Source organism: Phragmites australis, chromosome 13, assembly GCF_958298935.1.
Source record: "Phragmites australis chromosome 13, lpPhrAust1.1, whole genome shotgun sequence".
In the NCBI taxonomy this organism is placed as follows: domain Eukaryota; kingdom Viridiplantae; phylum Streptophyta; class Magnoliopsida; order Poales; family Poaceae; genus Phragmites; species Phragmites australis.
In genome coordinates this window covers 407,693-425,690 of record NC_084933.1, presented here as the reverse complement: position 1 = coordinate 425,690, position 17,998 = coordinate 407,693, and positions in this window count along the sequence as shown.

The window sequence follows — 17,998 nt, the reverse complement described above, 5'->3', positions numbered from 1 at the left end:
GTGGTGCAGAAGCAGTAGAGATTTAAGGAAGACAGAAAGCAAGCCATCCAGGAGGAGGTCACCAAACTCCTAAAAGCGGACTTCATTTGAGAAGTTCGTCATCCTATGTGGCTCGCGAATCCTGTCCTTGTAAAGAAAGCCAACGTCAAGTGGAGAATGTGCATTTATTTCACTGACCTCAACAAAGCTTGTCCTAAAGATCCTTTTCCTTTTCCTTGTAGCGACCAAATTATCGACGGTAGAGTTGTGAATTGCTGTGTTTTTTAGATGCCTATTCGGGGTATCACCAAATTCGCATGGGGATAGAGAATGAAGAGAAAACTGCTTTTCTTACTCCCTTTGGTGTATTTTGCTGTGTAAAGATGCCCTTTGGTTTAAAGAGTGCTGGTGCTACTTATCAATGGTATATTCAGAATTGTTTACAGCCCTAAACTTGGTGTAACATTGAAGCTTATGTCGATGATACTGTAGTCAAGTCTAGAACCAAAGATGCATTGATTGTCGACCTCAAGGAAATATTCGACAACCTCAGGAAATATCATATAATGCTTAACCTTGAGAAGTGCACATTTGGCATTCCGTTCGGTAAGCTTCTCGGCTTCCTAGTGTCAAGTCATGGCATTGAGGTAAATCCGAGCAAAATTGAGGCTCTTGACCAGATACGGCCAACTCAAACACTGAAGGAAGTTCAAAAATTGACATGATGCATAGCAACCCTTAGTCGATTCATCTCCAAGATGGGCGAGCGAGAGATGCCCTTCTTCAAGCTTCTGAAAAAGAATGACCAGTTTGAGTAAAGAGGTAGAGAAGGCCTTTTAAGACTTAAAAAGGTATTCATTATCTTCGTTGATTCTAACCTCACCTAACGAAAAAGAGGAGCTCTTTTTGTACATTATAGCTACCCCATAAGTCGTAAGCACGGTCCTGGTGGTCGAACGAGAATGCCCCGAGAAGAAGGCCAAGATCCAGAAGACGGTTTACTACGTGAGCAAAGTCCTATATGATGCTAAACTATGATACCCGCAAGTGCAGAAGCTGCTATATATAGTCCTAATGACTTCTCGGAAGCTACGACACTATTTCCAAGCGCACAAGATCACCGTCGTGATGATGTATTTGTTGAAGGGTGTTATACGCAATAGGGATGCTACTGGATGAATCGCGCAATGGGCGGCTGTGCTCAATGAGTTCGAGGTAAACTATGCACCGCGTACGAGCATCAAGTCGGGAGTATTAGCAGAATTTATCGCCGAATGGACGAATGTTGAGGAAATAAAGCTGAACATGGTCGAGGACCACTAGATGTTCTTCTTCGATAGATCGCTTACGCTTCAAGGCTCGGGTGCTGGCATCATACTCAAATCTCCAACGGGCGACGAACTCAGGTACGTCATTCAATTAGAATTTGAAGCTTGCAACAATGTTGCAGAGTACGAAGGACTAGTGAACAAGTTCTATATAGCTGTATCACTTGGAATCAGGCGACTACTCGTGAAAGGGGACTCACAACTAGTTGTAAACCAAGTGCAAAAAGGAGTACTAGTGCTTAGACAACAACATGGTGGCTTATCTGAATGAAGTACGAAAGCTCAAGCAATGGTACGAAGGGCTGGAAGTCACACACATCCAAAGAAGTGACAATTCCACCATTGATGAACTCGCCAGGCTCGCTTCATCCCGTTCTCCAACACCTGCAAGAGTCTTTGTCGAGAAACTCCTTAAACCATCTGTCTCTATAGTTTCGAGCTCAAATGCTGCCCAACTCGGCCAGCAGTCTGGTCTGGTCAGCGAGGTAGAATCCGCAAACACTATAGCTACACTACTCGAATGCGAACTGACTTGGATGAATCCATCCTAAGCCTATCTTGAAGGTCGAGGGATCCTTAACGATGATGCATCTGTAGAGAAAATTGCTCGTAAGTCCAAGCTATACTCTTTGGTAGACGGCAAGCTCTACAAAAAAGGGAGTAATGGAATCTTGATGAAGTGCATCATTCAGGAAGAGGGCGATAATATATTGCTCGATATCCATAGAGGCATGTGTGGTAATCATGTGCCTTATCACACCTTGTTCGAAAAGATTTTCTGCAAGTATTCTTTTGGCTGACTACTCTCTAGGATGCTTTTGAGCTGGTCAAAAAGTGCGAAAGCTACCAATTTTTCGAAAGGTAGACCACTCGACCAGCCCAAGCTCTGCAAATAATTCCTCTTTCTTGGTCTTTCTCCTTCTAGGGCTTGGATATCCTGGGACCGTACCCAAGGGCCCAAGGTGGTTTCAAATTCCTATTCGTTGTTATCGACACATTCACTAAGTGGATTGAGGCTAAACCCGTGGGAAGATAACTACAGAAGCGGCCAAGAAGTTCATGAGGAGCATAATTACTCGATACTATATTCCGCATTGGATAAGAACAAACAAATGGTAGGCAGTTTAGAAGTGGGACCTTTACTGCATTTTATGAAGAATTTGGCATAAAAACTTGTTTCCCTTCAGTAGCTCACCCTCAAAGTAATGATCAGATTGAGCGCGCCAATGGTATAGTCTTGTAGCGTATCAAAACTCAGGTTTTCGATAGGCTTAAAACTTACTCGAAACGTTGGGTGAAAGAGCTTCCCTCCATGCTATGCGACGTTTTGTACCTCAACTAACAGGGCCACCGGTGAAACTCCTTTCTTTTTAGTCTACAAGCAGAGGCAGTACGTCCGATTGAATAGCAGTTTGGATCACCGCAAGTGGAAAGTTACTTAGAAGAGGGGAACAGAAATTATGAGTGGACGATATCAATCTACTCGAGGAGTACCATGATCGAGCATCTGTTCAAGTGGCCAAGTATCAACAAGTGTTGCCTAGATATCATAGACAGAAAATCCAGCCTAGGAAACTCACTACTGGGGACCTTATTCTACGAAAGGTGCAGAAACAGGCTAAACGCCATAAGTTATCACCAAAGTGGGAAGGATCCTACATAGTAGTCAAAGTTACTCGACCTAGACCAGTATAGTTATCTACTCCAAACGGCGAGATACTCGAACACTCTTAGAACATCGACCAACTCTGATAGTTTTATTCATAGTTAAGGTAACTCGAAGGTAGGTCGATTACATTTTGATCAGACTGACAATCCTATTACATATTTTTTTCTCTCTCTAACCTACGTGGCTAGCACAAAGTTGACAGAAATGATCTACCTAGCTCTTGCAAATAGTAAAGATCCACGACTTCCAAGAGTTGAGAAGTATATGGACCCCTACTTGCCTTCGAATGAGTTGAGGAACTTTCTCTGCTCCTCTTTGGGGTGGCAGCTGATCGTCCTAGGGACTAGCCACCGGCCAGTATAAGGGTCAGGGAGAGTGGCCGAGGTGCAGGCCCTGCTGGAGCTGCTGACTGGCATCGGTAATGCTGAGTGGTCCTCTACGGGGCGCGGAGATGACCTGGCGGTTGACGATGGAGAAGACAACGACGCTTGCTTCACCGTCGAAGGCTCAAGGGCTCCATCGCCGAAGACCTCATTGGCGACCTAGTCGATGATCTCATCAAGATCACCACCATTGTCACCCCCCTGTGTGGCCCGCATTGCCGATTCCTGTGCCTCTCGTGTCGCGGTGTCGACATCAACCAAACACTGGAGGTGGAGGGTGAAAGGTCGATGACCTCCAACGGACATTATGTTACCTCTCCTCCTAGGCCTTTCACTTGATTCCTCCTCATCAGAGGAAATGATGATGACACCAGGTGGAACCATGGCGAGAGGCTTTGGGGCGAGAGGTCCTACTCCTCTGATTTCTGGACATAGCTCGGGAGAATATGGTGAAGTGGAGGTCATGGTCTCAAGCTCTACAAGTTTCTACTGGGCGGTATGCAGGGTGAAAGGAAGGAAATGGGGTGATAACAGACGGCTTCGGTTTTCCTTATTTATAACCTTGGAAATGGGTCATACTATGGAAACAACGCTGTCAAGATTTGATAGTGCAGGGCGTGATGATGAGGTCGCCTCGGTCGCATGGCGTGTCTGATGGAAGTTGAGGCATCGCTGAGGCGTTATGACTTATCTAATCTATGCAAAGAGGGGTGTGGCGTCATTATGATGCATCAAATCAAACGTTGCGGTGAAAACGAGCACAAGTGGGAATGGGTTTTTAATACTCACGTACCTGATTGATCGAATTCATTCGATGACTGCGATAAAATTGCAGCCATATGCTTGGGGGCCAACACCTTTGAGCGTGTGGTCGAGAAGGAGTTGACGTTTATGCTCTACTCTCCACTCGATTCAGTCATCGAGCGGAGAGTCGAGGGCTACGTCATAGATTTTTATGATTATACTTCACTCTCTATTTAACTATCATGTTAACCAGAGAGCAGGGAGTTACATTGTTTAATGCCAGTGCTCTGCTCTACTTTCTACTCAAACTTAGTTATTGAGCGAAGAGTCAGGGGCCATGCTAGGTATTTTTGATGCTACAGCTCTACTCTCTATCTTGATTATCACATCAAATAAAAAGTTGGAGGCTACATCGCATACTTTCGATGCTACGACTTTACTCTCCACTCAATCCAGTTATTGAGCAGAGAGTCAAGGGCTACATCATATATTTTTTAGGGTACATGTATGTTCTTTCTTACTCCCTGATCGAGTATTTTTCTCCATGACCAGAGAGTCACGGGCTACATAGTACTACCATATTATGTAAATACATATATTTTTTTTTGCAAAAGCTTATCTGGCTTTTTGTTGTCTGCTTTGGATAGAGCCAACTGAGGTATGTGTTGGGTTGATAACGAACAACTACACGTCATAAAGCATAATGGCATAAGAGATTATCAAACATTTCACGCCTAACGGCTCATAAGGTTTTGAAGTTCTAGCTAATCCCTTGTGTGTTTCCTATTGAGTTCATGTTCGTATGTTGGTCAAATACCCAAGTTAGTGAAAGTTTACAAAAAAACATCATCATATTATTTCTTTTTCTAGTTATATACTAGTCTTTTCTCCGGTTCTTTCAGTTACATCATGAGTTTTAGCATATTAATTAATAACAAAATTCAGTGCAATTTTTTTTTGTTTTTTTAATACTAGTATATGAATTCATATATGTTAATTGGTTAGGTATTCCAAGATGCACCAAATATATTTTAAAGTAATCCCTACCTTAAGTTGATTCATGCACAATTGGTTTATGGATTTTGTTCTCCTTGAGTGGAGATTTGAATTGTACATCTCTCACTTCAAATCTTTTCTGAGTTTATATTCAGCCCAAATCCAAATTGAATTCAATTTCTTCCTCATGAATCAAGATCCTAGTCCAAACCACAATTCAAATATGTTTATTTGAATTGATTTGAATCCATGGTCAAATCCAAATTCAAATATTCTGAATTCAATTTAAACCTAATTTCTAATTCCTTTTTCTTTTTTTTTTTCTCTCTTCCCGGGCCGAGTTTTTTTCCTTTCTCCTTCGCGCGGCCCACGGCATCCGGCCCAGCCCTCCATTCCACCCTCCTTTCCTTCCTCGTGCTGGACAACCCCGCGCTGGATAGCCCAACCACGCGCACGTGGCTGCCTGCGCGTCGCACATCAACCGACCGTCTGCTCCCCCTCCTCCTCCTCCTTCCTCCAGCGTGACACAACGCCGCGCCGCATTGCGTTGTCCGCCACCGCGACACCGCCGACCGCCTCCAAAAAATATCGCTACGGCCACTCTCTGCGCCCTCGCTCTCTCTCCTCTCTCTGCCCTCACAGCACGCCACCCAAGCACCTGACGCCATGCGACTCCCGCGCTCGCTCTCGTGCATGGCCGGCGCAGAGCCGCCTCTACCACCGCGCGAGGCCCAATGGTGAGCACCGCTGTCATGCTGTGCCACGCCTTCGCGCCCTTGCTCGCTACCGTAACTCTCCGTCGCTGATTCGCCGACCACGTGCTACTGAGGAGCTTTAGGATCTTGCTGCCGTCCTTGTGCTGCCGTCCGATTGCCGGAAGCCCGACGGGAGCACGCCCGAGCCAGTAGCCGAGTAGCGTCGCCACTGCCTCTTCGACAAATCGCCTATCGTTGCCCCGGTTGTCGCCGTTCCTGCGCTCGGTGAGCCTCCCAGTTCCCTCTCACATCTGCATAGATAGCATGTAGGCATCCCCGAGGCTCCCTCTTAGCTCATCGCCACGCGCTGCCGTGTGACTGTCTCCGCCGCCATGCTTGCGCTCGCCGCCGGCATGTTTCTTCTCTGTAGTGTGGCCCGGCCGTCGCACCGTGATGGCTAGAGGCATCAGGCCTCCTTCCCTTGTAGGTTGGAACCTCCTAGTGAAGGGGAGGTGCTGCCCAATCGTCTCAGATGAAACATGCCGGCATCCAGATGAAAAAGTAGACGCTGCCAATGTCGGAGGCGAAGGCCAGGATGAAGAGTAGTCACCTAAGTCGCATTCGCACCCTAACTACTTGTGGCTTGGGTCCTTGCTTTCCGCTGTATTTTTGTTGGCTGTTCGGCCAGGTTTGTATTATTACCATTGGGTAGTAGCCTTTTTGTACTCTGTATCCTTGATACTTACGTACAAAGTTTGACTGTGATACTACAACTGTTATACTATGCGTATCAGCTACTTAATTCAGGGACTGATACAAGAGGCACATGAGATCCCGGGTTTGTGGTCTTACACATTGTATATAACGATTTGTCTAGTTGAGTTTTCAGGCATCAAAAGATATTAAGTTAGCAAGTCTCGAGGATGGTTATAGCATGTATTCATCAGTTTTTTTGCATCTACTTATGCTAATTCTATTTTGTCAACAAAGGATATTTCTGTATGGAAACATGCGTTTGGGCAAAGAAAGGAGAAGGATTGAGTGAAAAAATTGGTGGCGCAAGGGTCAAGAATGGCTATAATCCAGGTTTGTACGGATAAATATTTTAGAGTTCAACATTTTCTTCGGTAATTGCTCCTGCCGCTGTGGCACCTCATTCGACATGAAAGACAAGATGATGGTGTTGTGCGAATCTTTGCATGTTCATCTAGATGCATTAAATGCACCTATACCCAATGTTTCAAATTTTGGAGATGTTCTTTTTAACTCTACTCAGAGATGGATGTCAGGAAGTCGAGTTTTTTAAGCCTTTCTTAAGTCCTGAGTGCGGACAACGGCAGGACGCTTGACCTAATAGTGTTTCCACTCGATACTCGAAACACAGCTTTTTCTTGCTCGATTCTTTTGACTGCAGGCTTGATCTATCTTACTTGACCAGGTTCGGACTTGGTAATACTTGAGTAGACGCTTGTGAAAATCCTCCTTGCTGAGCAGAGTTTGGGGGGCTACTGTTGAATATCTAACTATATGGTATATACGCATAAGGAGTACATCATATATGGATATGATACCTTGTTCACATCTTTAATGATTCCGGATATTGCGGACCAAAATCGTTGGGACCCGGTATACTCGGAGATCATGAAAGCTCATACCCGGTATATACGGATGACTCCTCATCGATTACAGAAGGATTCGGGGTAGTGCTAGGGCCTATATAAGGTGGGGACCCAGACCCTTGAAAGGAGGAGTAAAACTTCTACAAACCCCACAACATGGATGACCTAGAGTAGTTCAACACAACTCAACTCGATGCAAGCACCAAGTCCATAGGAGATAATCGACGACTTCAACTCTAGTTTAGTTTAGATCCGATCTACTCCTTGTAATAGATATAGCCAGCTTGTTTGTACTCGAGAGCATACATATACATCAACCTCCATATAGGACGTAGGGTATTACTCCAGCCGAGGGCCCAAACCTGTCTACATCGCGTGTCTTGTTTTGTGCTCAATCCCTGATCTCGAAGGTACCCCAGTCTAATTATGAACATATTATCAAGAATAAATATTCGACATAATGCTAAGGCAATACATCGGGATACATTGGTTCTAGTCATTGTCGGTGAATCAGAAACCGGGGTCCCCGAATCCCGAGGCCAGGCCAGCATTCCGCCACGTGGCGCCCTCCCGCGGGGACATCTCCGTAAGATAAAAAAAGACTAAGTCCCGGGAGAGGGCGCTCGGGGCCACAGTCAGTGGTCCCCGAGTGCCCGGGTTCCCCGATGATCTGCGAAGACTAAGGTGACCGGGGTGAAAGTGCTCAGGGAGGTGAACAGTGACCCCTGAGCACTCAAGTCCCCCGACGACCAGGATAACCGAGTACCGGGAGAGGTGTGCCCAGGGCTGCGAGCAGTAGGCCCCCGGGCACCCGAGGAGCCCGAGGACCCAGGGAAGGTAGTTCCGGGAGAGAGTGCTCGGTGCTGCGAGCAGCGGCCCCCGAGCGCTCGGTTCCCTGAGGATCCGTACAGTCAAATCCAGGAGAGAGTGCTCAGGCCATGAACACTGGCCCCCGAGCCCTCGGTTCCCCGAGGACCAAGAGAGGGCGTTCTCGGGAGAGAGTGCTCGGGGAGGTGAATAGTGACCCCCGAGCACTCGGTTCCCCGACGACCCAGGGAGCCCCCCGTTAGTGGCCCCCACAGGGGCCCAGCGATGAGGTGTCAGCCAGTGAAAGGCCCGATGTCGCATTTAAGAGCGCACGTGACCTGTCACCTCCAACTGCTCCCGCCACGCTCGGTGTTAGTCCCTGCCATATTCTGGCAGAAGGGCGTGGGGACATTAAATGCACAGGTCCCATCCCGTGCCATCCGGCGCGCCTCGGGATAGCATCGCGAGGCCCGAGGCGTTCCATCTGCCGCGCTGCTGTGGCAGGCGAACAAGACGGGGCGGGCACACCGGGCCGCTCTGCGGCTGCCCGGTGGGCCCTCTCCACGACGCCCGTTGCCAGCGCCATCATGACGACGGAAGACCGGGCGCGGGGCGCGTTTTCAACCCCCATCACTTCGCGTAGAGGCCATGATGACGCCTTTTCCATTTATGGCACCTTGGAACTCGTGCCCTCCCATTCGGGGCACGCTGCTGCCGGCGGGTATTTAAAGCGACCGACAGCACGGACAAAAAAAGGGGCTGAAGTCGGAAGTCTGAAAGGGTGAGTTAATTGGAAGGCGACGCTCGAACTCTCAGACAGGCATACACAGAGTCCAACAGAGATCGAAGAACCCCTTCGCACGAGCGTAGAAGCCAAAGAACAAGGAGCCCTAGGCTCTAGGATAGACAGACATTCTTGTAACTAGCACATTCCTGAGAGACATTCTCAGGGCATTTATAGCATCCACACAGGAGTAGGGTGTTACGCGCAGTGCGGCCCGAACCTGTCTAAAAATCCCCCAACGCATTTACTCTTTTCTGCATTGGATCATTCCTCACCACCTGCCATCGCATTTACATCCATTTATTTCTCCAGCAAACTTATTCAGAATCACCCCCCGGCCGAATCTCTAAAAAGGGGTCCCTCAGGATCCCTGCGACAGGAGCTAACCCTCCGACAGTCATACTAACCTAGAATGAATTGCGAAGACTCTCCTGACTCCCACCATCCCCCATCACCATAGTGCGTCGGTGGTGGTGGTCGTGGAGGAGGAGGAGGCAGAAACTTTTGGTGACACGGGCATGAGCACCAAGGATCGAGGCATATGCTAGGATCGTCGATGTGGATGACCAGCTCATCCTCCTCTAGAGGGATTGGAATAGCATCAACCTTATGTTGTAGGTCGAAAATACAGTCTTGCAGGTGATCGATGTACTCTTGGATGTTCTGTTAAATAGGATGATCGACCCATCTCATGTAGTGGCAACTCTCGTTGTCATCTAACTCCTACAAATACATAGAAATTATAGAATAGAATGTCCTACAATACGATATAGAACTTGTTGGCAATTTCACCCTTCCAAGAGGACATCGGAAGAATCGACGACCGCCATTAATACTACCATCATACATCTGCACAATATAGTCACATCTATGGGAGCACTTTGGCCACTCCTCTTTCGGGTGGTTGTAAGTCCTCAGGTGATGGGGTGGCCGAAACTCACGTTTCTCCTGCAAAGGGAAGTTCTCGAATGGTTCCTCATACGTACTAGGACCAAAGGAACCCGGCCATATCACCGGTGTCCTCCCCGCGTTAGTAGATCCTCTATTTCTTTCTCTCCCACCTCTAGCAGCCATTGTTTTGTTGTGCCTACATTTCCAACTATGCAAACCCTTTTATAGATGCAATACAATGAATTAATTATGCTAACACTACCGTTAAGCCTTACGTACAACGCTTATCGTAACGTTTAACCCTAATCCTACAGCTTAAGATATAACCTTCTTAGACATAACCTTTTCTGAACTTGATGGATTTTCAGAACTAGCCTTTTTATAAGTAGGCTTTTCAGAAGTATTCTTTTTAGATGTAGGCTTTTCAGATGTAGCATTTTTAGAACTAGACTTTTTAGATGTAGCCTTTTTAGACATAGCCTTTTCAGACGTAGGCTTTTTAGAAGTAGGCTTTTCAAACATAACATTTTCGGATATAGCCTTTTCAGACGTAGACTTTAGAAGTAGGCTTTTCAAACATAACATTTTCAGATGTAGCCTTTTCAGACGTAGGCTTTTTAGAAGTAGCCTTTTTCAGACTTAAGATTTCAAGCTAAATCTCCATAGACTTAGTCCATGAACCAGCACTGATTTTTTTTGTATAAATAGCAGGCTAGGTGGAACTTGTCCCAACAAACTAAAGCCTTTTCCTCTTACCAAAATGGTTTCTGATCCTCACCCGAAGAAGTCAATGCCGGATGTTTTGTCTGCTGGGGTAGAAGTTCCGAAGTGTTCGTGTGGAGATCTGTGTAGGGTTAGGAAGTTCAATGACTTCTCGGACACCTATGGCAAGAAGTTCTTCATGTGCTCCAACTACGAGTACGACCCACCAAAGGGCAGCATCCGTGGTGGCTATTGTAGCCAGTTCTCACATATTGCAGAACTAAAACACAACTATCTGTCGTTTACCACTTACGACTTTTTCGTTCTTTGATAGTCTCCGCCGCCACTATGTGACTTCGTACAGTGGATCAATAATGATCAGAATGAAGCTAATGTGTTCTCATGCACACCCAACACCGGGCGGCATGAAAATGATTCGATGAAATAGAAGCCGATGAGAGGAGGGAGGCGACCCGCAAATGCCTATAAGAGGAAGAGCAGAAGAGGAGAGAGGAGTAGAACCGCCTAAAAGCGGAAGCACGTAAGGCAGATAGGGAGCGGAAGCATGACAGGGCACGTCGGGCTTGTGAAGCTAGTCTTGAGGCAGCGAGGAAGGGAAAGTACCCACGCTATACTCAATAGAGTGTCAATAGTAATCAGCTAATTTCAATTTCCTAAGGTATATTAGGTTTAGAATCGGTACATGTCTAGTTAACTTTCAGAATTGTACCGTACATGCCAATATCATCGTTACTTTCTGTATGTGGCTTCTTTAAATTCCCTAAGGTATATTAGGTTTCTCATCGGCATATGCCTATGATGGAATAAAAAATATACCGAACATGCCACTATCGTTGTTACATTCGGTGTATGGCCTATGATGCTTCGCGTCCTTTAACATTTCAATATTACAAGAAATATTGTTTAGTGCCGATATATGCCTAATGGGTCCGAAATGGATGTACACTGAATTTTGCTCTGGCTGTGCCTCATTAAATATATGATTGTTCCCAAATAAAAATTATTAAAAAACAAATAAATTACTGAAATGCAACTTATCGGTACGCTAGTTGCCAACAGGCCTATCGGTACCTGGAGTGTTGACAAACTTGTTGGCTGTCGTCTAGTTCGACAGCCATATTGGTGTCCACCCAGGGGTGCCGACCGGCCTTTTCGGCCACACATGCGTGCCGACAGGACCTTAGGCCCACTGTCACATAGGAAGTCAGCATACGGAGTGCCAATAGGTCCCTAGTCGGTACACCAAGTGCCGACATATATCTATTCTTGTAATTTTACGAATTTGACTATTATTTTTAAAACTTTCCAGTAAATAATATCATTAAAAAATTCCAAACTTTGAGGCTAATTTAGGTTGAGGAGAAGATAAGATGGAAGGAGAAAAGGGCGCTAGGGATTGTGTAAAACCCATAATCATTGGAAATGGTGACCTGAGGATCTAGCGGGAAGTATTTCATTATCTTTGTATATCAATATAGGAAGAAGCTCATTAATTAGAAAAAAATCTAGGGATTATTTGAATGGATCGTAGGAAGAAGCTCATTAATTAGAAAAAAAGGCAGCATACAAGGCAGATCCCAACAGGCACGATTCGATCGATTCTTTCCCTCGGCCGGACAAAAGTTCTTGCAAAATATTTATTTGATAACTTCCACCTTGAATGTTTCAAAAAGTTGCTATCTTTAGAAAATGTATTCTCACGTTCTTCCGTGCAGGTTCAAATAAACATTTTGCTTACATCCTTACCTGTTCCAAATCCATTCTGCATCTTCTTTAACTCTGATCCTTCGCGGTCGGTTATCCACCTTTTTGACGAGGCTTGTAATTGACCCAACAACCCTGCAAAAAAAGAGCAATATTCCTTATTTCCTGTATCAATATGGTGTGACAGTGGAGTTGTCAAAGTATGGCTAGGTCCAACATATAGGGTTAGAATCTTGTTGCTCAACAGATTATGATAGATGTGTACTCACATATATGTGGTTTTATTTGAAAGATGATGTGTATGTATGTGTCATCATACTAATAAAAAATATCTCTCAAATATAGTGGTGCACCATACTTAATACTTTCTTCAAATATTATTTGTAGCATGAAAAGGTCCATGGCACCCCTTTAAGGTCCCCAGGCTATCATCATTACCTAAATATAATTCGTATCATATCAATAAAGGTATTTTTTGATGCTACAGCTCTACTCTCTATCTTGATTATCACATCAAATAAAAAGTTGGAGGCTACATCGTATACTTTCGATGCTACGACTTTACTCTCCACTCAATCCAGTTATTGAGCAGAGAGTCAAGGGCTACATCATATATTTTTTAGGGTACAGGTATGTTCTTTCTTACTCCCTGATTGAGTATTTTTCTCCTTGACCAGAGAGTCACGGGCTACATAGTACTACCATATTATGTAAATACATATTTTTTTTTGCAAAAGCTTATCTGGCTTTTTGTTGTCTGCTTTGGATAGAGCCAACTGAGGTATGTGTTGGGTTGATAACGAACAACTACACGTCATAAAGCATAATGGCATAAGAGATTATCAAACATTTCACGCCTAACGGCTCATAAGGTTTTGAAGTTCAGCTAATCCCTTGTGTGTTTCCTATTGAGTTCATGTTCGTATGTTGGTCAAATACCCAAGTCAGTGAAAGTTTAAAAAAAACATCATCATATTATTTCTTTTTCTAGTTATATATTAGTCTTTTCTCCAGTTCTTTCAGTTACATCATGAGTTTTAGCATATTAATTAATAACAAAATTCAGTGCAATTTTTTTTTGTTTTTTTAATACTAGTATATGAATTCATATATGTTAATTGGTTAAGTATTCCAAGATGCACCAAATATATTTTAAAGTAATCCCTACCTTAAGTTTATTCATGCACAATTGGTTTATGGATTTTGTTCTCCTTGAGTGGAGATTTGAATTGTACATCTCTCACTTCAAATCTTTTCTGAGTTTATATTCAGCCCAAATCCAAATTGAATTCAATTTCTTCCTCATGAATCAAGATCCTAGTCCAAACCACAATTCGAATATGTTTATTTGAATTGATTTGAATCCAAGGTCAAATCCAAATTCAAATATTCTGAATTCAATTTAAACCTAATTTCTAATTCCTTTTTCTTTTTTTTTCTCTCTTCCCGGGCCGAGTTTTTTTCCTTTCTCCTTCGCGCGGCCCACGGCATCCGGCCCAGCCCTCCATTCCACCCTCCTTTCCTTCCTCGTGCTGGACAACCCCGCGCTGGATAGCCCAACCACGCGCACGTGGCCGCCTGCGCGTCGCACATCAACCGACCGTCTGCTCCCCCTCCTCCTCCTCCTTCCTCCAGCGTGACACAACGCCGCGCCGCATTGCGTTGTCCGCCACCGCGACACCGCCGACTGCCTCCAAAAAATATCGCTACGGCCACTCTCTGCGCCCTCGCTCTCTCTCCTCTCTCTGCCCTCACAGCACGCCACCCAAGCACCTGACGCCATGCGACTCCCGCGCTCGCTCTCGTGCATGGCCGGCGCAGAGCCGCCTCTACCACCGCGCGAGGCCCAATGGTGAGCACCGCTGTCATGCTGTGCCACGCCTTCGCGCCCTTGCTCGCTACCGCAACTCTCCGTCGCTGATTCGCCGACCACGTGCTACTGAGGAGCTTCAGGATCTTGCTGCCGTCCTTGTGCTGCCGTCCGATTGCCGGAAGCCCGACGGGAGCACGCCCGAGCCAGTAGCCGAGTAGCGTCGCCACTGCCTCTTCGACAAATCGCCTATCGTTGCCCCGGCTGTCGCCGTTCCTGCGCTCGGTGAGCCTCCCAGTTCCCTCTCACATCTGCATAGATAGCATGTAGGCATCCCCGAGGCTCCCTCTTAGCTCATCGCCACGCGCTGCCGTGTGACTGTCTCTGCCGCCATGCTTGCGCTCGCCGCCGGCATGTTTCTTCTCCGTAGTGTGGCCCGGCCGTCGCACCGTGATGGCTAGAGGCGTCAGGCCTCCTTCCCTTGTAGGTTGGAACCTCCTAGTGAAGGGGAGGTGCTGCCCAATCGTCTCACACCATTGCGCTCTCCTCCGGCCACCGTTTGGTAGTGCCTTCGTTGCCAACCGCCGTCGATGAGCTCCCCTTTGAGACCATCGTGCCCTGTAGTATCTTAGCGTCTACTCATCGTCATGAGTCTTTGGCCAGAATGCGCCGCTGGCGAGCACTCCAGCGCTATTCCTCGCCACCGGGACGTTTTTCCCCCTTCGCCGCCCTGAGCGTTTGCGCGCCCACGCGCGTGCATAACCAGACCGCCATCCGTGAGCCAGGCAGCGCAGCCAAGCCAGCCGTGGCTCAGCCCAGTGGCCGGCTGGCTTGCCAAGCTGGCCCGGCTGCCAAAGGCCTTGAGCCCGTGGGTCGGCCCAGAAACCGTAGCCCGCAAAACCACCCAGCCTGACACTATGTAGCCCAAGCCCGGCCTAATTTGGGCCCATCTCGGCCCATCATGGTACTCTGTTCATGTGGGCCCAGGTGGGTCCCACTCATGAATAGTATCATTTTGTATTTTTCCCATTTAATTTAGATTAAATCTTCCAGGAGCCGTAACTTTTCCGTTCTGGCTCCAATTTCGACGATTCTTTTGCCAAAATTCATCTAAAATTGAGATCTACTCATCCATCACATTGTGATAGCCATTAGAATTATTTGGTTTTCATTTGGTGTTAATTGATTCTTCTCTGGTATAGCCATTATTGGTCGTAGTCGCAAATGCATAGCTACCAGAGTTCTGCGAGTGCTGCGATGGACGCATCAGGGACGAGAAGGATCCTGACTACAACCAAGACCCTGAAGAGAACTTCAGAGAAGGCAAGTCATATTGAACCTATGTTTTCAAGTAATTGACATGATCAACTAAAATCGGACTTATTATCGCTTGTGCTATGTATTACGCTTTTACAAACTACTTATAATAGTTAATCCTATCAAACACATGCCATGTCTTGAATACTATCATCCAGAATATATATCACCCTAGGATTACCTATCGTTAACTATATTAACGTCGGACGATACATGATATCTAGCATGCTTAGGATTGAATACGTCTCCTCAGAGACGTCACTTTTAAAACACCTCTCCTCGGAGATAAGATTTAATGTCATCAATAATAACTCATATACCATGAGTCCTTGATGATTGTGAATCCTATGATGTTTGTGAAATCCTTGATGTCGCGTGGCATATGGAGGGTGATGTGTAAAAATGGGTGAAAACTGTTTTCGCGCGGGCAGATAGAGTGTTCCTCCAAGGAGGATTCTCTTGGGTGTTTGAGTTACCTGATGGTATTCATTGCTAGTGAAGATGCCTAGCCTGGCCACTTAAGAACCGAGTCTTACGCTGTCATGCTTAGCCACCCCCGTGCAACCATGCATCCTGTATGGGCAGGACTTGACTTTCCCTCACCGGACTGAGTTGGGCATCATACTAGGGGGCTGGAGAGCAGCGAGAAGCCAAGTGTCCATCTGGCCCTCTGTTGAATATTTCGAGAGACGGCATGGCCAATCTGGTATTCCGAACATGGTCTCTGGTACTTGGGGTGTCTCATAGAAAAGCCCGGCAGGAAAGGTGTTTGGAGGGTCTCGGTATGATTCTCTCCTCCGCTTGCAACGGTTGGAGGATGAGCATATCGCGTGGGTAAAATTGTACAACCTCTGCAGAGTATCAATCTATTCGAATAGCCGTGTCCACGGTCATAAATGCGCGAAAGCATGGTCACTCTTGAATAGACTCCGGGTGCGTGTATCTTGATGAGTGACTGTGTGGACTAGATGTCCGTGTGATGAGGTTCCTAACACAATCCGCTAGAAGCTGTATGGTACTAGAGGTACACCAGATGTGGTAATAGGGACTGCGGAGTAAGATGTAGCCCCTCCTAGAACCGAAAAACCCCAGATAAAGCTTGTTACCTAGTTTTAAACCAATTGAAGCAGCTTTAAAATCAATAATAAATGATACAATTGAGTACCTGCATAAACCGCTTTGCGCTTAAAATTAAATCGTAAAGTCTTATCCTTGAATTACCCATTTATGCATCTATCAACACCTTGAAGTAGTATAAGGCTTGCTGAGTACCTTCCGTACTTACTCTTGCTGTCATCCCGATGAAAAAGTAGACGCTGCCAATGTCGGAGGCGAAGGCCAGGATGAAGAGTAGTCACCTAAGTCGCATTCGCACCCTAACTACTTGTGGCTTGGGTCCTTGCTTTCCGCTGTATTTTTGTTGGCTGTTCGGCCAGGTTTGTATTATTACCATTGGGTAGTAGCCTTTTTGTACTCTGTATCCTTGATACTTACGTACAAAGTTTGACTGTGATACTACAACTGTTATACTGTGCGTATCAGCTACTTAATTCAGGGACTGATACAAGAGGCACATGAGATCCCGGGTTTGTGGTCTTACACATTGTATATAACGATTTTGTCTAGTTGAGTTTTCAGGCATCAAAAGATATTAAGTTAGCAAGTCTCGAGGATGGTTATAGCATGTATTCATCAGTTTTTTTGCATCTACTTATGCTAATTCTATTTTGTCAACAAAGGAATAGCAGATAATAGCATAATAGACAGGCAAAATAGCAGTACTTGTTACAAACATTCTAGACCACGAAACAAGTTCTGAATGTTTCAAGTCAAATGGACCATCAGCTTGAGGGACTTGCCTCATGTCATCATCAGGCAAGTTGTGCCCTAAAAAACTCAACAAAGGCAGGAACTACAGGCTTGACGCTGAGAATAAAGTCTGCTGCTTCCTCTGTGGTGCAATAAAACCCCTATGTCACTACTGATGTGTTGCATGCATGGTTGTAGCTCTTGAGGATACCATGTAATGTTTCAGTGCTTACGAAGGCCGCTTGGTTCATGCAGTCGATGGTCTACTCCTTCAGAGTCTAAAGTGCTGAGACAACAGCGTCTCATTCGGCAGCCATGTCGTTTCATTCAGCTCTCATTGTCTTCACATTGTTTTTGAGTTTTTCCTAACATATGGAATTACTGTCGATGGTTTTCAATACGTCATTGATGAGGGCCTCTTTACTGCTCAAGGAGGACTCAAGAACTAGAGAAGTAAACAGAAATGGATTATCATTAGTTGCCTAATGATTGAATCATATACTTTTTATCTGGGAGTGGACTTACGTTCAATTCTTTCTTGGCTGGCATTAAGCTCTTTTAAGTAGTCGATATGGTCAATTTTTTTTTGCAAAAGCTTATCTGGCTTTTTGTTGTCTGCTTTGGATAGAGCCAACTGAGGTATGTGTTGGGTTGATAACGAACAACTACACGTCATAAAGCATAATGGCATAAGAGATTATCAAACATTTCACGCCTAACGGCTCATAAGGTTTTGAAGT